Source organism: Calonectris borealis, chromosome 2 (genome assembly GCF_964195595.1).
Source record: "Calonectris borealis chromosome 2, bCalBor7.hap1.2, whole genome shotgun sequence".
In the NCBI taxonomy this organism is placed as follows: domain Eukaryota; kingdom Metazoa; phylum Chordata; class Aves; order Procellariiformes; family Procellariidae; genus Calonectris; species Calonectris borealis.
In genome coordinates, this window is record NC_134313.1 from 99,923,777 (window position 1) to 99,945,962 (window position 22,186).

The window sequence follows — 22,186 nt, forward strand, 5'->3', positions numbered from 1 at the left end:
CAATTGCCAGGGCTGGATTTAGCTGGCCACCATGAGCTGTGTACCAGCTCGGGTGAGACATGAGTACTTCCCCCCCGGCTCCCGTGCTGGAGGGACCCTCAGGGGCTGGGCTGGCTCAGGCCGGTGTCATCGCCCCGATTCGCACAGCAGTTGTGTAGGGGAAAGGAGCAGCGGGCCTTCGGGGCTGGCCGGCTCCTGGGGATGTAGCCGGCTGCTCCCCAGCACTCAGGGGGAAACTTCGGAGGGCAAAGTCTGGCACCGCAGTGTGTAACTTCAAGAACTAACTGTGATTTTTATATGGAGTGTTCGCGTGCCAAAAATACAGCTCTTTTTATTTAGTGAAATATCCTTTGGAAAACTGTAAAATCATGACAGGGTTTTATATTTATTTTACATTCAGTTCAGGATTATACACGATCAGCTTTAGGGCCTTGTAGGAGCCAAGAGAATATAAAGGTTGTCAGAAAATTGGAGGCTTTATACCAGGCTGTTCTGATTTAACTGGCAGACCATTTCAAGTTCCTGAGATTTGGGGAGAAGCAGAGCTTTTCAGAAATGTCAGTCTTCTGAGGAGAGAACTGCAGTTTCTGACTGGCTCCCACTCTCCAAAGTACTGACCTCAGCACTGGCAGGAGAACGGCAGCAGCATCTTTAAGCTATATTTTGTTATTATTGTTCAGAAATTTCCCTCTTTCTGAATAGATAAGTTTCCCCTGGAGATGTAGTAGCATCTGGGCTTTCTTGCAGCTGAGTTTAAAGCCGCCTGGTTCTCCAAAATGAAGTGACAGCTTCTAGTCTTCCACAGGAACGTGTGAATGTATTCAGGTTCATTTATAACACACAGAGAAGAAAATTGATATTAGGAGGAGAAAAAAAAAAAAAGAGGAAAAGAGAAAAAAAATCTGAAGGCTTCATCTGCCCAGGGTGGGAAGTAGTATAGTGCATCCACACACTTCAGTCCACGTGAGCAGAGTAGTCATAGGATGCACACGCATGCACACACACGCAGACATGCACACAAGCTGGGATCCTTTTCAACCAGTCAAATTACGCCTTCGGTCAAAGGTATTTTTCTTAGTTCTAATAATAAACGCTGAAATCTGGCATTAGTGCATCATACAAAGATAGCCTTTAATATACACAACGTGGGTTACGTCGAACTGTACCCAGTATACAATGACCACATTGTTTCTCTTCTTTGTTTTGTTTCCACAAAAGTATAAAAGAGCATCATGCTACAGACAGCACATTTTAGTCTGAAGTGGAACTGGCAGAGGATTTCAATGGAAAGTTGATTTATTTCAAGGGATTATGGGAGTCCAGGGATAAAGCTGGCACCCGGCCACAGGGAGAGCCCTTGACCTAGAAGCAGGAACAGTTTTCAAAGCTGTACATGTACATAACTGAGCAGAACACTTTAATTTAGTGCAGAGCATAACCTGAATTCCTTCTCTGAGGGAAGATGAAAGAAAGAAATTTTACTTCTTAGTAGGACGTTGGAAGCTGTATCCAAAGCTCTTTGCCTATTTTACGTCTTATTCTGCAGCATTGCAGGAAGCAATTGTTTGTGACAAAAGGCCACTTTCTTCCCTGCTTAACTGGGAAAGCAAATTGAGCTGCCACTCATAAAACCGACTGGATTCAGAATTAATTTGCTTTTCCTGATAGACGAAACAAGTTAACAGGCCACTGCAGGTTACTCTCTGAATCAACATATGAAACATAATTTCATTGTCTTTCCTTCCCCCTTCCTCTAGGCCTTGAGTGGTAATTATATATAAAGACTTCAAATCTCCCTAGTGACATCAGCTGGTTAAAAAAATTTGGATCACAGGAATAATGTAACGCAGAGCCTGCTTTCAGCAGCATTGCTCACACTCCAGAGAAGATAATTCTATACAAAATACTCTTCTGTAACTATGCTCTATTAATTTTAGTGGTAGTTTTCAGTAAGCTTCACATCGGGATTCACATCATCTGGCCTATTTCTTAGTCAGAAGGTACAAAGCGTAACAGCAACAGAACGAGTCTTTAAAATGATTATTTTGGAGCATTTCATGAAGACCGTGCATAATATTAAACATGCCATAATAATTACATTTACTAAAACCTCCTAAGCAGTAATAGGCTTCTAGCTCGGCTGGCCTTGAAATCAATCATAAACTTCAGCCGCCTAATTAAGTGCTTTATTCTGCAGCTCTCAGTCCGGCCAAACATCCGCAGGCGTCTGTAGGTATCTGACCTGAATCAAGGACTCTGGGTTTGAGCCCTGTGTTTCCAGACAGTGCGTCTGACTGATACTGCAAAACCGCAAAATGCCAGATGGTTTCAACATATTACATAGCTCCCTGTATGGGCATCCACCGACAGTGTGTGCCTTCCTGTAAAATTTCACATGCTGAAACAACTTCTTGCAGTGTGGAGACAACACTGCGCCTGAAAACAAAGATTTAACGACATCGGCGTTGCACAGCCTCTTGTCAACTTCTGGTCTGGGAAAAATTTTCAGCTGTTCTAAAATTAGAAGATAACGTAACGCTGGCTAGAATAGGGCATAGTCTGGGCAGGCTTCTTCATTATCAGCTTCCTTGTTGAACTTTAATCCTTATTTTATGACCCTTCCGCTGTTTTGGGTTCAGCTTGCATCATGGGCACAAACTGCCCGTCGTGGCAGATTTTGCACAGTGATTTTGCTGTATGCATTAAAATGAGACTCATGGATTCATTTCACTTGTCAGCTACAACGAGTGGGGACTGAGGGGCCTTCCCACCACCCAACCTGCGGCTGGGTTGGATCCCAGGTAGGAGGCTTGCGGTCTGGGCGGCCAGGGAAAGTGGTCCTTTTGCTACGTTACCTAACGCAACCTTAACTGAGACTGCCAGGTTGCCAGGTCCCCTGCACGCTAACTGGTCTGCAGGTTTCCTCATAACTCGCACACAAATACCCTGGATCTCTAGGGAAATGGGAAAGAGCCACGGAGGCAGCTCTGTGCAACGGAGGGAGCCTCCTTCCTCAGTGGATGCATACACCCTTTTGTCAGGCTCTGGAGGGCAGGCCCTGACCCTTTGCATTTCCTGAGCTAAGTCTTCCAGTGCTGTCAAGTTCTTTGAGCACCCAAACTGTGCCTCTGGGCATGGCCTGAACTAGCATTGGCAAAACCCATAGGGTTGGTGCCTGCTTCACTGCTTACCTGGGAGGGAGAAAGAAGGTAAATTCAGCTCTCAGGGGAGAGCCATTCAGTTAGTCCCGCTTCCTTAACGCGTGCAGTCAAGACCTACATAAGGCAGCTTTACCCATGTGTACCTTTGTTTAGCTCTGGCATTTGGGATCTAGTGCCAGGTACTGTAGGAGACGCAGGCAGTGCAAATGCATGGGATAAAACCTGGCTGCATTTGTCATGCAGGGGAGTTTGAGGGTCCCACCAGGAGCCCCATGAAATGCATTAAATCCTGCCTGCAGACAGCTGCCGGAGTCTTTTCTTGAGCGTTTCTTCAAAAGCCATAAGAATCAGGCCCTGCAAGCCTGATCCTGAACTGAGCGACACAGAAATGTCTCCCAGTGCATGCTGAAGAAAATGATGAACCGCTAACTCATTTTATCCCTCATGCAGCTGCATGGGCAGTTGCATGTATTTGGTAAGGCCAGCTTTGTCCTTGCCATTCCCACCGTGATGTTCAGGAATCCCTGAGAGCCCAAGAGGCTGCCACTATGGGGCAGGAACCACCGTGCCACATAACACAGCGTACATCCCTTTGCCCATGCTCCCCCCAAGTCCTCCATGTCCTTTCTGAAGAAGTCTTAGGTTTGAGATGTAACAAGTACTCCAGGTGTTGCTGCAGACCTTGTAATCTAGGGTATTTGCCCACAGCACATCCTTCGGGAGAACTTTGCATTGGGATTTCATGAAGAGAGATGGAGGACAGGAGGAATGCATTTTCTTTAAAGGTTAAAAAAAAATCATCTTTGTGTGTTGAATGCCTTTTGCAGCCAGGTTACCAGGGACATTCTGTGCAGAAAGCTACGCTTGAACTCATTCTCAGCTTATGTTGTAACTTCCCTCCTTGGCATTAGTGCTAGTAAGTTTGTAATCAAATAGGTGGCAGCTGCACCAGGAGGCCAACAAGGTCGCTTTTAATTCACGGCCCTGTCTGTGGTTTGGTGGGGAAAACGTAATTATGAAATCCCTTGGGAAAGGGCTGTCTTGATGTGGCCAGACGTCTTACCAGTAGTAAGTATTTGTATAGCATCTTTTCTACCAATAGAAATTAATAAAAAGGAAGAATAGAAACACTTTATGTTGCTTTTACATAGCAAAGAAACACGTAACTGATTTTACTGTGTATTGCTTATAATTGCTCTCTTTCGTATCTACTAATTATGGCAAAGAACCGGAGAACTGTAATGACAGTAGTGTTAACTGAGTAAAAGTTTAGTTACTTTAGCTTTAGTGAATAATTTGTCTCCCTCAACTTGATTTACTAATATCTTAGTTGACAAGGCTCCCCATCCTGTGTATTCAATTTGTAGTTAGAGAGGGATTGTTTATAATTTACAGTTTAAGTCAGAGTGCTGTTATTTTGCACTGTCAAAGAGCATCTGTTACAGTAGATAGCTCTTCATATGTTAGTGCCACAAAAAATACAGCACACCAGCCACGTTAGCAGCCAGTTTATGAGCACCCTGCAATGTTCAACGGTGTAAAGGTGAATTTCTTTTGAAAGGGCAGAAAACCGAATTGCATAAGTGAACTCTGTGGGGTCATCTACAGTGGGATGAGCTTGTGTTACCTGCGTGGGACTCATTCACGCCAGCCATGCAATCCAGATTCAACACTCTGGTTCTCTGGGTGGGGTAAAATCCAGGCTAAAATTTGTTTGTAGGCATTCGATTGTTACCTGGTTATCACTACGGGCAGCCCAGGGTTTTAACCACAAGCTTTCCAGAAGATAGCCTATGTACTTTCTGCTTCTAAAGGGCACCTTGTAAGTAGACTGTAATTAGAAGATCTGAAAGAGATATAACCACGTGCAGTCAAACTCTAGCATAGCTTTCGTGGTTGGCTTTGCCAGTACAGACAGGACCAAGCCATTTCAAAGCACATTGGAATTAATGTTGTTTACCCTGTGACCCAAACCCCTTCAATGAACCCTAGCCAGAGACCTGTCCTATCTATGGTTGGTTATGAGGCTTTACTTCTTTTATGCTTGATTATAAGTCTTTATTTCTGTTTGTTTGTTTGTTTGTTTACTTGCAGAGCACAGTAAAAGCAATAGTTTATGAGGTTCCTTTGCACTGTACCTTGGTGGAGAAGGCAAGCAAGGGCTCTCGACAGTGCAGCTGGTACCAGGTAGCTCTCGTCTCATTTGCCCAGATGGTACTGTACAAGGTTTTACCAGTACTGGCAAGACCATCACCCTTGTTCAGTCGCGCTACAGCTTTGAACTCATAGATCAAACCATCGCTACGAGTGTTATGCCTCTTTCTACAGAAAAATTAGTTGCATCCTCATAGATCAAATCAAATCATATACTGACTATAGGTGCGTTACTGTGTTCAGCGTGGGCTACCTGTGCAGCTAAAATTGTAGCCTAGCCAGCCTTAATGGAGGTTTTCTTTTTTTCAGAGTAAAGCCGATCATCTAAAGCCCAGAATACTAGTAGCTCATGTTGATCTTAGCTGTGGTTGTGGATGCTCATAATTTCGAGAAATCAGGCCTTATGTTACCTGTTAGAGACCACACAGCTAGTCAAGTGATGAGTGTTGTACTTTATCCAGCTACTCACAGACTCGCAAAAGTATGAGGTTTAAAAGAACATGAAAAAAGGACTTCAAATGTAATAAAGTTTAAATAACAAAGAATTGCACATTGCTAGTTACATCAAGCATTTATTGTTCCATTCTACCTCGCATTTCCTTTGATCTATTTTTAAGTCATTGCAAACTTCGTTAAAATCCAAATTCCAGAATCTCCCCCCCCAAAAGTGTCCTTTTGCCTTGGACTCACATTTTGAGAAGCCTATTTCTTTTGTGTTACTAAAATGCCAAGATTTTAATGGAATGCTTTATTAGGTTTCCAAATGCTTCTGGCCAATAACAAGCAAAGTTCAGCTCAGTAGTTTTAATCTCAGAAACATCAAATCTGTTTTCCCTGCATGTGAGAAGAGCCATGCAGCTCTTAAGAAGATTAAAGCTATAAATTCTAACATTACAGGGGCCAATGCTTTCACAGTCCAGATCAGGCCGGGTTATTTTATGCAAGTTTTTCCTCATGTGAATTTCCAAGACGACTGATAGCCTTCAGTTTTGCCTGGGCTTCCCCCCTGCCCTTCCTGTACTCAGCTATGCTATTTGTAGAAGGTGAATACATTGCTTTTTCTTCTGTTCTGCTCTCTGCTTTATTTTAATGTTAAGAGGCAAATTATATCATTTTCATTACCAGTGCAGCTCACAAAACCATCTGTTACTCAAAGACATCAGGATCAGCAGTCAGCCACCCTCAAAATAAGCAGCTGTAAATCTAGAGTGCCTATACTTTCTAAATGGAGAGAGGCTTTTGCATTAATCTCCTGGACTTGCTGAGTAGCTGGTATGGTGCCCAAACACAAGTAAGTAAACTCAATTAGTAAAAATAGACATGATGTGGCAGTTCAATATACGGCATTTAAGCATGTGTGCTACAAACCAGAAGTGCTTGGTTCAAGTCCCAGAGACTCTGTTTTATATATATGATTCAGTTATTTTCATGGTTGCCAAATACCTTGTAAAAAACAATAGTAGTATTTTATTTTCATAAAGATGTAGTACTGCTGTCATTTACACAGGTGTAAATCTGGAGAAACTCAGCTGACTTGTTAGGACTCTGGATGTTCAGCAACTCTGAAAAATTACATTTTTCAACTGACACTTGAAAGCTAGTACACAAACCAGCTTTAATGTTAATGTTTTATATATGCAGAATTACATGGAATGTACTATTATAGGCAGATAAACATTTGCAGAAGTAGATACTTTCTGGAGCTTTGTTCTGCATAACAGGGCAAGTCTGGGTACATTAATTTGCAGCTTAAACTTAAGAGGAAGTCTCCTTCTTTACCCCTTTTAGCAATGTGGCAGACGACACCTCTTTTTTTATGGCAAGCTGATCAAAGTAAAATTATTCAAGTGCAAGTTCTCTTAAGATCCCAGTGCTCCGCTGCGTAACAGAAGGGCTTAGGTCTGGGTGTGGCGTTCTTGACCTTCTAGTCTTTTGTCTTTTCAGCCTGTTTTACTTCCTCTGTCTGCCCGGTTTTAGCCAGGAGAGCGATCTAAAGAGACCCTGTTTGTTTTCCGTGCACATTATGATAGGCTGCCATTGTGTAACGACATACAGTGTGCAGGATAAAACACCCTGCTTATTATAGCGTAGTTAAAAGGCCTGTCACTATTTCCATTTCAAATTCCTATTTTCAGGAGTTTACTACTGAGCCGTAACAAATTGCAGGCAGGAAACTTGGCAGTCACATTCCCAGCCTAAAAGCAAATTCTTTTACCAACTTTAAATAAATAAATTAATTAATATTAATGGCATGTGCTCCCAGCATGCAAAATAAAGGAGGTTTTGTTATTGTTTTGTTTTGTTTTATCCTTGAAACAAAAGATGAAGATTAAGGAGAGTATTTACATACCAAGCGTCCCTATACAAGAGTTATACAACAGACCGAGAGCAGTGTTACCAAATGATGGAGATGATTATCTGGTGGGCATTCCCGATGGGAGTGAGCTAATTCTCTGAAAAGGAATATCAATGTAGAAGGGCTATTAATCAACATATACAAGAAAAAGCTGGGAATAGCAGAAGAGAGTTGTATATCACAAATACTTACAATGCCAGCAAACTACAGCTTGATAACCACGATGGGTGAGAGTGAAATTCTTTGGGGTTAGCTTAAAAGGAATAAACATCAAAACAAAACAAAATAGTAACACCGCAGAGTTGAAGAGTTTGAAGTGGAATAAGTAATAGGTGAAACATTTTCATGGTAAATGTATTTTCAGTATATTTTAACAATCCAGATTTTAATTATACAGCCAGATACTCAGAGTTTGAAGTCCTGAAATAAGTGAAAACCAATTTTTGGTCTGTTGTCCACATAGCAGAGATTTCAAGCTGGTGAATGCTTCTAGCTTATCTTTCTGTTCACTGAAGATTTGAGCACTGTAAGGAATCTTGGAACTGGTGACTGTATACGACATGAATTCAACATGCTATTAAGGGAAAGTGCTACTACAAGAGTAGCAGATTCAGAGAAAGCAACATACCGGAACTTAAGAAACCCAGTGAACGTTTTGGCTAGTAAGAAGCATTAAAAATGCTAACATGTAAGAAGATAGATGAATCCTCAGAAAGCACAGTAAGTAGGGAATATCAGGTTACAGTTCTTCAGAAGAATAAAAGGGGCTTGGTGGTTGTTGGAACTTCTTCCTTCATTTTCTTGTTGGGAAATTATAATTTTTGTAGGTTAAAATAAGAAAACATTGTTATTGCACCTTTGGAGGAATCTACCTTTTTGCCCCACTGATCGTTTGCTATTTCTGAAAAGTCAGCTGGTCTCAAAAATGCAATCTTTTCTCAGGAGATAACTGTTCCAAGAGATATGTCAAATAATGGAGTATTTGACTGCATCATTTACTGCAGACAACATAACCTGTCTGCCTATGTTGTAAACTGCCTGGGGAGAAAACTTGGCCTCATGTAACTGATTTGAGCATCTAGTTCAAACAGGAAAGGGGCGCTGATCCTCATTTAGGGATCTGAGGGATTATTAGAATATAAAAAAAGATTTTAGGAACTCACCAAAGGAATAACTTTCATGAGAAGGCTTTCATTTCAAGCTACATCACGCAGATTTTATGGTCTCATTGGAGAGACCTTAAATGTGTGCAAGGTTGAGATAAACGTGTCTCGGTTCAGATAAATGTTTTTGGAGGCCAGACCATGACTCCTGTACAAGTTGAGCTTTTTAGGGACTCTTACAGAGCCTGCAAGCTCCTCTTCTACAGTTTTCAGGATGATCGCTACAAGGGACTCGGAAGAGCCATTCGACTTGGCAGCGACTCGCGCTGAGCTAAAAGCTTCTGGGAGCATTCCTGGGAACCTCTGCTACTCTAGCGAGAGACAACACGGGGGCTGGGATGCTTGCCCAGATTATAAGCTATGCAGGAATTTCTGTACAACTGATAAACTCTGCTCAGGACCCTGCGAAGTACATACATTTTGTAACAATACCTACAGGCTCTCAGAAGTATCTTTGGGACAGCAACTGCTGGTATACAGTACTCGAGAACTCTGTCCCCTCTGCCCCCTCCTCCCACACTGGGCACATGGTTTGACTATGAGAATTATTTGAGGAATTGCTTGCTGTTCCCACCCTCCCTGCTCCCCCCCAGCTATGCGTTTTTAACCAGCAGAGGGAAACAGAGGGGCTCAAGAATTAGAAGACTCTTGTGTGACAAACGAGGAAGACTCTGCAAAGAATATATCCTACTATCTAAAGATAAAAAAAGGGCTGAAGCCCTAATGCGGCAAGGGAGGGAAGGTCTCTTAAATATGACTTCAGTTTGCAAGATTATAGGGGTGTATTAAAAAAAATGTATGATTTCAGCTGTGTCTGGAGGTGGATCACTTTGGAGGTGGGATGTGGTAGTGCCTCTATATGCAACTATCACGTTTACTTCTGGGCATAGTGTTACAGCTGAGGACAGACTGGCAAAAGGAGCAGTATTCAGAGAATAGCAGCAAAAGCGATTGCAGGGAGGCGGAGGTGATCTTGGCTGGGACTCTCTCTGGGCTAACCCGCTTTGCATTTACCAGCAGGCAAAGGGTGTTCATCCGTGCAGTTATTGCAGAGTAGCTGGTGTCCTGTAAATCCACACCCTTGACTGCCTCACTGTAACATATTCACAAAGATATACCCTCAAGCATATAGCTAACTTTAAATGTATGATTCAGAATCGTGAAGACAATGGGACAACTTGTACACCTTAAATCAGACACCAAGTTTACACATCTAGCTGAAGATGGGCCAAATAAGGGAGAGAAATGACTTAGTATTTATGTCTTAAGAAATGAGATGTATCGTGGAAAGGGGAGAGACAGATTAAATGGCAGGAAAACCATCTGGTAATCCCACTTTTGTAGCACGTCATATTTTTCAGACCTGTTATGCATATAAGTGTGTGAAATAATCTCCTGAGGTTGGTGGGAGATGTCCTATCACTTCAGATTTTTAACACCAGAGTGGGTTGGTTGACAGAGAGTTTGTGAAATGGGAAGGGTTTTAGTCAGTCTGTGTTGCTAAACAAGTATGAAAAAAATGTAGATAAAATCATGGGTTTATTTTTGTTTATATTAATACTGTTTTCTCTTGTCCTTGATGTGGAATCGTTGCTTTTCTGAGTCCTTGGCTAAGCCTTGGGTATTCTGTATTGCTTTAATAGTAATAATACTGGTACTTCACTGTGTCACCACTGTTCCGTGAGGTAAAAGGATAATTTTTACTATCCCTATTCTACAGGCAGAAGAACGGAGGGAGTGAGATTGTCACAGGACTAAGACCAAGACAGAGGGAGTCAAAACCAGGTTAGAATTGCGGCAGAAGCAGTGACGTTTTTAACAGATCGGTTTGTGTAACAATCTTTCCAGCTTGGAAGAAGGATAATTTAGGGGGAATATGATAGCAGTCTGCAAAGTTCTGGGTAGTATGGAGAATATGGGTAGGGACTGGCCATTCTCTGTCATGGTGCAAGAGCAGGAACATTGAATGAAGCAGGCAGGACAAGGTGATTCTTCTTGCATCAGGGACTCGACCTGTGCAGTGTACCTGGGTGCCCAGCTAAGTTCCTTTTCAGAAAACTGCTTTCACACTGTTGTGTTTTTCTTGTAATTGCTATGTGCCAGGGCTTCTAGAGCTTTGAACAGGTATCTTTCATTACCTTAAGTATAAATAAATGAATAATATCAGATGAGGATGATAGGAGAGCAGATCCAAAGTAGGAAGACAGGTATATATGGGAGGTCTGCTGTGGAAAAAGTGGGCAAGGTGAAAGAGAGAGACATGATATGACATTTTAGGCAATAGAGGAACAATTATTGCCTTTAGTGGAAAGGCCTCTGCTGAAGGGTAAAGAGAGAACACGAGGATCTGGAAAATCTCTGAGGGAAAGATACTGCCTCTGTGCAGTAAGAAGTCAAAATGATGCCAGTCTAGTTATGAAACGGTCTGCACCAGCAGAAATAACTCTTATTTAAAGTAATATCCTACCTCAGGCTTCCTGTCATTTTTCCCAGGACTTTTTTTTTTAAACTATGGAGTTTCAGGGTTCTTTGGACATATCCCTGTGTCCTTGCAGAAGAAACAGGAAAAATATCCCCTCAGCCTGTAATTGGATGGAAAGTAAATGTTTACCATGCTCACCTAGGTTGTTGGTCAAAGCCTTGCAGGCTGAGGACTTCTTACCCTCCAGGCAATTCACTGTCATGCCTGCAGTCCACCTCTGCCTGAGGATTTTCCAATTGACTATGATTGTGGATCAAATCTAAGGGGATATAGCAATTCCTTCATACCAAAATTATCCCACTTAAATTTTTGTTTGATGTTCATGCACCGTTCAAAGTTGCCATTCCTGTGCTGCAGGTGACTGCAGTTTCGTGGCGTACGATATCTTCTGAAAACAAAGAAATATAGCTCTTTTCTGTGTAAAAGATGCTTATATTTCAGGACTATTACTGTATTTCTGGTTAATACTGTATTAGTTATTAGTTTTCTTTTTGACAGTACAGTGAAAATATAGACACAAAATAACTCTGGTCTTGGACATAAAGCAACTTGCACTTCTCTCTGTCTTGAAACCAAGGCCTGAGCCCAGATTTACCAATATTGGCTGAATTTGGTAAACTTCAGTTCTGAATTTGCATGAGAGCTTTGGGGCCAAGGCCAACGTGTATCATATTTTGTGAAGAGGCAGAGACAGTGAGGGTAGAAAATAGTTGTTATTCATATGTTGCACTATTTCTCAAAAAAAGATAAAGATTTTTAGCGTGTGAACAAAACGTGCAGGCTTGGCAGCAGGACTGAGCACATTGGCTCTGAAGGTCTGGTTGGTCAATGATCCATGAGGTAGAAAGGATTTGTTCAGTAGACCAGAACAGCTCAGTTGGGGCCATTAAAGGACTTAGGAGTCAAAAATCTATGTTTTCAATTCCTAGGTCTGTTCAAACAGGTAAGCAGCCCATTCTGGCCCATTCCCCTCCTCCCCTAAAAACTCATTGCACTTATCAAAATATGTATAACATTGATCAGAGAGACTGTAACAGGCTTTAGAAACCACACTACCTTATATATGGGTAAGATGCTTTAAGAAAGGTCAAGAGTTATTTCCCAACCCAAAGTGTTTACATGATAGATGCTAATCTAATCTGTCTAGACCATAACGCCCTTAACAGACAGAAAAAAACTGGCAAGTGAACTCCCAGATAAGTCTCTGTACCAGGTATGATTTAAAGTGACAACACATCTCTCTGGCAAGGGCTTGTGGCCTGCGACTGCTCCCTGCTAGCAGCTGAGAGCCCTCTCCCAGAAGGCGGGTGGTGAATTCTCCTTAGGTCTGCACCATCATTTTGGTTGAATGTTAATCCTCGTTAATAGCGCTGCCTTGACATCCCTGGAAACCAAGCATTTTCCACAGAGTAGAGCTTCCCCTCTGTGTCCTGCTGGTGTACTTTGACCCCATGATGAAGCGTTCACTTCTAGGAATAAGATGGCAGTTTAGTTTCCGTTTGTTCTTGGCCCTTCTGCTCACATCGACCATAGGGGTAACTGCACTGTCAGAGGAGATATGTGGAGACCAGGACATGGATGGAGACCTCAGCCAGCTTAAGACCACAGGCCATAAAGCACATAACAGGTCATAACAGTTATTACTTGAGAGGTGCCTAGACCAGTTAAGCACCTCTAGAGAAGGGCTTAGCACTTTTGTTGTCCACTGGTCACTGCTGGAACAGTTTATGGGACTGTGGTCCATCCTGGTGTGGTAGGTTAGCTGGTCTTCCTTCCAGATCAATGACCTGTAACTGACTGACAACTTATTCAAAAGACTAAATCAGTCTTGATTTTAAGACTTCAGAGGATTCATCAGTTTTCTTAATCCCTTGATCAATTGTTTTCCCTGTTTAAAAAAAGCAACAACAACAATAACAACAACAAAGCATCTTATTGCAGATCTGCATCTAAGGACCTATTGTTATTTTAAAGCTATTGAAGCTATTGTTGTTTGAAGAGGAACTCGATTGCTTCTTTTAAAAAATCAAGACAATGATAAGGTAAACATTTTTTTACCTAAATATCCTATTACCTGTACGATAACGCATGACAAATAATGATTTGTTCAGTGACCCTACAACCCATACCTAGCTACAATGTGGTAAAATAAAGAAATTAACAGCAGCCTTTCCTTTGAATTCACTTGCGAAGGACCTCAGCATTTTAGTAAGATTTTTCTCTTTGAGTCACAGTGTAGTACTACATACTTGCTTAGTCTTCATGAATGCTTTGCTCTCATTTCACTAAATGTTAATTTGCATGAGATACTTGTGGCTTTAAAGAGACAGCATTGGCTCTTTGTGTCTACCAATCTAATTTCCTTCCATCTGAAAACAATCACAGAGTTCTGGAGAACATCATCAACATCCCTGTTCTGACAGGAGATACACTCATTTCTAAGTGAATATGCAAAAAATAAAGACGTTAGTCATATTTTATTATGTTCACACAAGTGGCACTTCAAGTTAAAGAATACATTCCAAATACATTATTGTTCAGATCGTGCACATTTTTAACTTCTCTGAGGAAAGCATACCTTAATTAGCCAGCTGTAATCCAAATTATAGTTTCTCATTTGTTAAAGCTGTTAAAATACCTTAAATCAGCTGCGTATGTCTGAAATAATAATGAAAATAACTGCATTAGCAAAAATTATCTGAATGCGAGAGGGCTATAAATAGATAGGAGGTGGATTGGACAGTCGGCGGATTCTGATTTGGAATAAAAACATCTTACTTAAGCCAAAAACATGGCAACCAATATTTTCTGTTATAAAAATATTTGAGATTAATTTAGTTTTTATGAAAGCTGTCTGAAACTGAAATGAATAGCAGAAGTTCTCTGTTTATTTACAAGCCGGTGCTAATACCTGAAGTGTAAAGCAAGCCACCTTACGAGCAATGACAACAAACCTTTGACTGTATTCAAAAATCCTTTTTGCCAGGGGATAAAAATGACTCTATGTTCATGCTCTCTCAGAGTAACCTCCACCTTGATAACGCTTGTCATTTGAGCAAATTGTATGACAGGTCTGTGAAGTGGATTACTACTGTCCACTAGAGGCTGTAATGAGACCAACAATGTCATTTTGTGACAAATGGAAGACTTAGACTGTAATGATCAATAATTGTGAAATTCCTTTTCACACTCAATACATTGTCAATCACTGAATTTCACTGAATGTGAATGTTTAAAAAAAAATCCAGCTTCTTATGCCTCTCATTCTCCCATTTTTCGTAGATACTATTAATTGTGTAAAACATGCAGTGTAGATGACGTTACTACTAGTGGATTGAAAGACAGTTTCTCCTAGACAGTGCGCATCTTGTATGTCAAATTGATTAATATCTTTTGGTCAAGACTGTATTCAGCTGAGTCATATCAGCTTCAGCACATCACCAGCAGTAAATAAAAATGCTTGAGTCGATGTGGGTTCTTGTGTCCCACTCACCACTGTGGTGTCAGAGCCCCTGTCTGTACTGCACTCAGTCTGTCACGTATCTCTGCTCTCTTTCTCTCCCCAGGGGCAGGAAGGTCTGCAACGGAAGAGTTTTGTTTTGGAAGTTTGCTGCTACTTTTGTGTACGCACCCCTTGCTATACGCCCTGCTCAGAGAGGGCAACGTGATGAGGTTTAGGGTGGCTCTTAGCTGCTGTGAGAGTGCACTGCAGGTATTTGGGGTAGCCCTTGAGTAGGACCTGACCGCTTCAGTGCTGAGTTGTTTCTCTTTATTCCTGTTGTCTGAACTATCCTGGTGGCAGGTAAAATCACGTCTACTTTCCACAGCAAATTACTTTCTCTTCTGGCTTAGTTCTGCACTTCTGGGTCAATAGGCTACACTGCCTTAGTAGATACTGAGGGACCTCTGTCTCAGCCATTCAGCAAAGGTCACGTTCAGGTGCTGTTTCCCACCCCCTCTGCCTTCACCAGCACCTCCATATTTTGTCGTATTCTTTGTGGAGGGAATATATTGAGCCCCAGCGTAGGCCCTCAGCAGGGGAGCCTCAGATGCACAAGGACGTCTTGTGACATGGTAGTATATCTTGTGTGCCAGGCAATGTCCATGGGGGCATAGTCCCCTCATCTCTCGTCTGTTAATGTGACCAACAGATATTAAGTCCAAACGGAGGTGAGGAACGTGGCTGGTGGCAGTTGTGGCACTTGCCAAAGCCATGGGTTAAGGCTGCCTGCTGGCTCAGGAGAACAATATTGCTTTGACTTACAATGGACTTACATTTTAGGGGTCTCTTTTCAACTCTGAAGCAGAAACATAGATGAAGATGTAAAAGCCTAGAGCCTGGAGTGTGGCAAAAAATGCGGGTCCTGTGGCAAACACCATAGCCACAGAGTGGAGGAATACACAAGCCTCTTACATGAGCCTGCTGCAGAAGGGAAAGTTGCCCAAAGCTTGCTTCAGCATGAATGTGGCTTCTCTTTCTCTGCGTGTGCCACACCTCTTGGCAAGGTGAACGTTTGAGAAGGAAAGATTCCTTTCTCCTGAGGTAACACTCTGTACAACTGGAATAAAAAAGGTGGCAGATGGGAGAATGCAGGGTACTCAGAATTGAACCCCAATGATGGGGTTGTAGCTTCTCTGGGCTTTCACTTGATTTTCAGTAATCTCCAATCTCTGTCTCTCTCCCTTGGTTCCTTTTATTAAATCAATGAACCTTGCATTAGCTGGGTGAAGATAATTTTACTGTCTGCTTTGCTGCTGTAGATTCACTGTCTCGTAGTGCTGAGTGGCACGTTTGTCCAGAAGTCTTGGCCTGTTGCTGCTTCTGACCCCAGCCCACTCCTAGAATGGAAAATGATGTTGGATTTCGTAGTGAACCTGAACTAAAGATGCAGAAGGTGATGTGGTAAAAGATCCTTATGTTTCATAAAGCTAGTCTATATTACAGTATCAACTCTAAATCAAGAACACTGCAGCTTACAGTGTTATTATTACATTCTTTAGTAATTACGGTGAACTAGTACAGTCATTTATAGAAGGGACTACTTTGCTGATCTGCATAATCACAGGCTGAGTCCTAGGGTACTTTGCATCTGGACTCTAATGCTGGATTTAATGCTAAAATCTAATGCTAATATATAATGGACACATAGGAGATATACCTGCGCTAGAAACCTGGTTCCTTGGGGCTTACTGTTGTTGCAAATTGGTACAAGCTGCAATAAACAGCCTGGTCTGGATGGCCACCTTGCAAGGAGTGCACATCTGAGGCCTTTCTGAGGCCTGCGACCCCACAGCGTCCAGCTCCGTGGAGCTGGTACATAACGGCCTTTGGTATTTATGCAACATTTTTTGCAATGTCCTTGGGGTGGGGAGAGGCTTTCTCTGTGCTGTACCTCCCTTCCTGATGCCAAAGCAGAGAGTGAATGGCTCCTTATGGACCACTGTCAGGTTGCATGCGAGCATAGCAGCCCGCTGTCCTTCGGCTGTATTCCTCCCATTCATTGCTTCCATAATTTGTTTATTTCTCTAAGTTGTACCTGGCTTGGTAATTTGATGTTTTGTCTTTTATTCTAAGACTTGAAGACCAGACTGAGCCAGTCCAGAAGGAGGATATTTTCTCCGGCTTGCATCCGTGCTTGTTATTTGCCCATCGCTGCAGTTTATGGCACTGCAGAGACCTGTGTTGAGAGAAGTAAGAGAGTAACGAGCTGATGCTGGAGTGCCGGGGAAGTGTAAGTTGCCTTAGTTGGGGGGGAGAGGCTCACAGCGGTCTGCGTACAGCTGGGAGAGATGCGAGGGCATCTTTGATGAAATGCGTGCTAAGGAACCCAGAGGGAGTTAGTACCCAAACATGCGTGGTTCAGCCCTGCCTGTCTTGTAGTTCAGTGACGGTATGAGTCAGAGCCTCTTTGGTCTGAATGAAGTGGAAGGTACTTTCTACAAAGCAACTCAAGCATATGCCAAGGATCCGGATAAATAAAACTAATTCAGAAAAAGGGAGTGGGATGCAGGCTCTTGCTCTAAATCACTTAGCAGTTCTTCACAGCGAAATGCAATATGGCATCTTAAATAAAATCACCCTCTTCTGACTCTCGCGGAGGCTGCTTCAGAGCATTCCCTGGCTTCCAGCACAGTTTTATTTCCTCCCTTAGAGAGACAGACCAGCCTTGACTGAGCAACTGATTTTCATGCATCCCTTAAACCAGCATTCCCCGCTATTTCTGAAGGACAGCACGCTTCGCTAGCTGTCTCTTCCTTCTTTCCCCCTTAAACAATATAGGGTTGGGGTGTTTTTTTCCCTCCCCAGCTCATTTCTTTGCGCCTGCAAAGTGCTTCTGAGATCCCCGCGACGCAGCCTGCCACAGGAGCGGGGACTTCTGTGGAACAGCGGCGTGCGCAGGGATTAATCCCGCCGTAGAAAGCCAGCCTGGCCTTTGAAGTGTTACAAGGAGAAGGAGGAGGTAAGTGGCGAGGCGAGCTCCCCCCCCTCTTCCCCGGCCCGCGCCCCAGGCCCGTCGCCGCCGGCCCCGGGCAGCGTGCGCCGGCCCCGCAAAGGGTTAAGGCCGCCTTGGCCCGGCGGTGCTGTGCGTATGCAATAATCTGTGTGGCTCTCTTGGCCGGCTGCCAGAGTGTTGCCTTGCCTCCTCCTCCTCCTCCTCCTCCTCCCCCCCCTTCTCCCCCCCTCCTTTTTTTGCATGAAGTAGGATCCTTGAGCTGTTGCAGAGGCAGCCAACTGCTCCATATTTGGCTTCTATTACCCATTTACATGCTGGAGAGAGGAGAGGGAGCGAGCGCTGTACCGCAGACATCATTTCTACTACAGTGGTGGAGACATCCCGGACCTGTGTCACTGCAGGGGGAAGGAAAAAAAGCAAACAAACAAAAAAGCAGACCCAAGCCCCGTGATCAGCTAGGAAGACATTTGTGTGCGAGTCTCTCTCTCTGACCCCCCCCGCCAACCCCACCTCCACTGACACTTTACAGTAAGTGGCTTTTTCTTCCTCCTCTGCTTTCTGCCTCCCCCCCCCCCCACCCCACCCCCGGCTTCTTCCCTTGTTTAGACTGCAAACCGCCGGCGATTTCCAGCTGGAAAAACACGGGGCCGCGGGGGAGGGGAGCGCACTGCCCACCCCACCGCGGGGCTACAGCCCGCCTGCCTGCGGCCGCCCCCGGCCCGCCACGGCCCGGCCCGCAGGCGCTGTCGCCTCGGGCCCGGGCCCGGGCCCGGGCCCGGCCCCGGGGGAGGGAGGCGGCCGCGAAATGGCCGAGGGCGCCGGCGGAGGGAGCGGAGCGGGGGTGCGGGGACACGGTGCGCCCCGCCGCAGGAGCGGGGGGCCGGGGCCGGGCGGTGGGGCCGGGGCGGCCTCGCGGAGGGAGCCGCTCGTACGGCCCTGCTACCCCCCCTCCCCCGGCTCCTTCCTCCTTCCTCCCCCCCAGCCCCGTCCCGGCGGGGTATGGGTGGCCGCGGGGACGGTGGACATTTTGCGAGCCGCGGCTGCCCGCGGTGCGGCGGCCTCGGGGTGCGTGTGAGACTGCGCCTGTGTGCGGGGGGGTGCGGTGTCTGTGCGTGTATGTGTGTGTGCCGTGCGTGTGGCGACACGGGTGTGTGTGTGTGTGTGCGTGCGTGCGTGTGGCTGCGCGGTTCGGGGGGGCCATGCGGTGCGTCTACGCCGGGCGGGCCCGGCGGGGCGCAGCGTAGCGCGGGGCCGGTCGGGCGGGCCGGGTGCCGGCAGGGCCGGTCGCCGCCGCACGGCGTATGTAGTACGGGGCTGGGCGGCTGCCGGAGGGTGAATGAAGCGAGGAGGAGGAGGAGGCGGCGGCGGCGGAGGAGGCGGCGCTGGGGCTGGGATGTGCCCGGCAGCAGCCCCGCTCCGCTTCACTCAGGGCCCAGGCCGGCTGCAGACGCCACCCGGTACTGCCGGCCGGGGGAGCGGGGGCGGGAGGGCAGGGCCCGGCGGAGGGACGGGGCGGGAGGGCCCGGAGGGAGGGGGGCACCGGGGGGGCCGCCGCCCCGCTGCCTGCCCGCGGCCGCGGGCTCCGGCCGGCGGCGTCCCGAGCCGCCCGCAGGGAGCGGGGCCGGGGTTCCCCGCCGCCGCCCCGGGGCTCCGCTCGCCTGCTGCGGCGACGGCCGCTGCCCTCCTGCCGCTCACCTACCGCCTTCCCGCCTCCTCCTCGGGGCTTGCTTGGGTCGGGCCGGTGGGGGTTTGGGTTGGTGGTTTTCTTTTTTTGCCTAAGGCATCGTAATTTACCGGCAGAAAACAAATAAATGACCCCGTGTATGTTTGTGGGTGCTGAATCTGTCAATGCAATTCCTGAGAATATTAAAGTCTAAATTAAAGGATGCTGGAAAACGTTAGCTCCTGCTGTAATAGTAATAGTGATAATAATAAAATGACAGAATTGGGAGCGATTTACATGTTATTGAAGAGGAGGAATTACTGAAGAGTAATAATAGAAAAGAAAACAAGTCGGAAGCCCGTTATATAATGCACCGTGTAGATAACGAGAGCGACGGGCTATTTTTATTTTGTTTACCGTATGCTGTGTAATAGGGACTCCTCCGAGCAGCATCTCTCCCCCGTGAGCCCGAACTCTGGGTAGAATTGGGGAAAAATTGTAAGCATTCCTGTTAAGCCCAGACGAAGAAATCCATGTTTGTAAAACCTTCCTCCTTACAAATGTTTTCTGTGTACAGATCGGCAAGGGTGCAGGTGGATGACCTTTGCCCGAGACCTTTTCGTTTTCATAGGGTAAAGAAATTCATATTTTGTAATGCAGGTTACACTTTAATGCTCATGGTTATGTATTTTATGCAGTAATGGTTACTTTACGTGTCAGATGCGGTCAGGCACAGTGAGTTACTCTGCCTACACACTGAGAAGTCAAGGACTTTTAATTTCAGTTTCGAACGAAGCCTTCCCCTAAAGGAAAATCCCGGCTTCGCGTTAATCTAGTTCTGTTCGGGTGATGGAGATGGTTCAGTTTTATGATACGGAGCAAAGGTTATGAATGAGGGAGAGGGAAATTGAGAATGGCCGGGGAAAATATTACGCCGTAGTTATTTTTGCGATGCTGCGAGATAATAGTAAGTTGTAATTGCACGTTATTGCACCTAATTTGTTCGTAAAACCGGCCCGGTATTTTACGGGCAGCAGGTTTTTTTAGAGGGTGCTGTAATCTCCTCGCTTTTTACATAAGGTAGAGGTCGATAGATTCTCCTCTGCGCTCGCCTGTCTGTCTGTCTGTCTCATCATGTAGCAACATGTCAGCGGTGTAGGCTTTCAGCGCGCTTACTCCAGCCCTGATCAGTCATGTAATTAGATCAGGCTGCCATGGTAACAGACGATATTCACCGTCCATTCAGGTGTGTGTGCGGCTGGCGGGCGACCCACCGGGCTACCGCCAGCCCTGCGTGGGCCGTGTTGGTGGTGTGCAGCCAGCACAGCCACCGCCTCGGGCTCGCTGAAAATTGAAGGATGCCGGTGGTGGTGGTTTCCTAATGGCTGAACTTCTCGGGAACGGTGTTCTTTGCCTACGGTAGTGTCAGGCAGATGGGACGGTATGTGGCAGGCTTAGCAGGTTAGCCAAATCGTCAGTTCCACTTGTGTTTATTATTAGCAAATTAACAAAGGTGTGGTACTCTGTGAAAATGCTTTTGGCTTATAAAAGCTTGCATAAAAGTTTCTTTGGAGTTTTCCTTTTTTTTTTTTTTTTTTTTTTTTTTTGCTGGCTAGCTTAACTGTTTGGTGGCTGTAACAGTGTTTGTGAGTTTGTGACAGTTCCCATTCCAGCATTCATGTTTTAGGCCACAGGCTTGTTATTCTCCACTCATGTACTGTACTTTACACCTTCTGGCCAGTAAAATTAAAATCAGTGATACCTGATAGCACTATCATCACTTAAGTTTGTTAAGCCTCTTCATAGTTCTGAGCAAGGTGTAGGCCCTTTTGTGTTTTAGGTGAAAGCTGACTTCATTTTCTCTTGGTAAAAAACTAAGTATACACTATTAAAAACAATTTTCTCATCAGTAAATAACTTGTTTCCAATCTTGGTATTTTTTTGGCTTTTTTTTTTTTTTTTTTTTTTGCATTTGTGCTCATCTAAATATTACAGCCATAGAGCAGGAGACTTCCTGCCACAAAGTTAGCAATACCTTGAAAAAATATGCAGTCTGATTAGCTTCGAACTGCATACTGCTCTTAAAAATGTTTTTAAGGAATATATATTTGTCTTCATTCCCAGTGTTTGGACACCACTCTTTTGAGCCACTTTTTCACAAATGTAGGTGTAATTTTTAAAGGCACCAAATTTGGCGCTCTCTTCTAATGTCATAAATCTGGAGTGACTACAGGGGACGGGATTGTGAGCCACTTACATGGGTGTTTATCTAGAATAACCCCATTTATTGGACTTAATCCAGGCATGTAGTAGAGTAACAGAGCTCAGAAAGTGATCTCCTGCATATCACTGTTATTTTCTCTGTATCTTTTTAGGGCAAAAAGCACTCTGGGCTTAAACAGGTTTTTTACCTGATTAAGGAGCTGCATTAAGCATCTGCAGAAGTGGTTAACACCCTTATTCCAGTCACTAATCTTACGTGCACTTACACTAATACTGAACTTGGCCCAGAGGATTTTGTGTCTCGATGATGAGAAGTCATCAGCACCCACAGCTCCCTGAGCGTTTGTAGTACCAGGCTGGAACATAATGCAATCCAGAAATATCTCACTAAAATAGATATTTTAATCGCTCTGATGGTAAAGCACCGGAGCTGGAGGAGGTAATGAGAAATGCCTGTCATTGGGTTCAGCTCTTGCAGTGCCAGGCAGCTGGCGGTCTTGGGCTCGGTGTGATGAGTTTGCAGGTCTCA

At 44.9% G+C, this 22,186-nt stretch overlaps 1 protein-coding gene across 8 annotated transcripts in view; it reads left to right on the top strand.

The window, feature by feature from the left end:
* Nucleotides 1–22,186, top strand: part of ATXN1 (ataxin 1) — a 379,215-nt gene that overhangs the window by 137,875 nt on the left and 219,154 nt on the right. For 2 of the 8 annotated variants that reach the window (XM_075142741.1, XM_075142749.1), the window contains exon 1: nucleotides 18,970–19,228. The gene's annotated coding sequence lies outside the window, so the exon portion shown is untranslated. The other 6 variants (XM_075142740.1, XM_075142742.1, XM_075142746.1 and 3 more) reach the window with 6 other exon arrangements.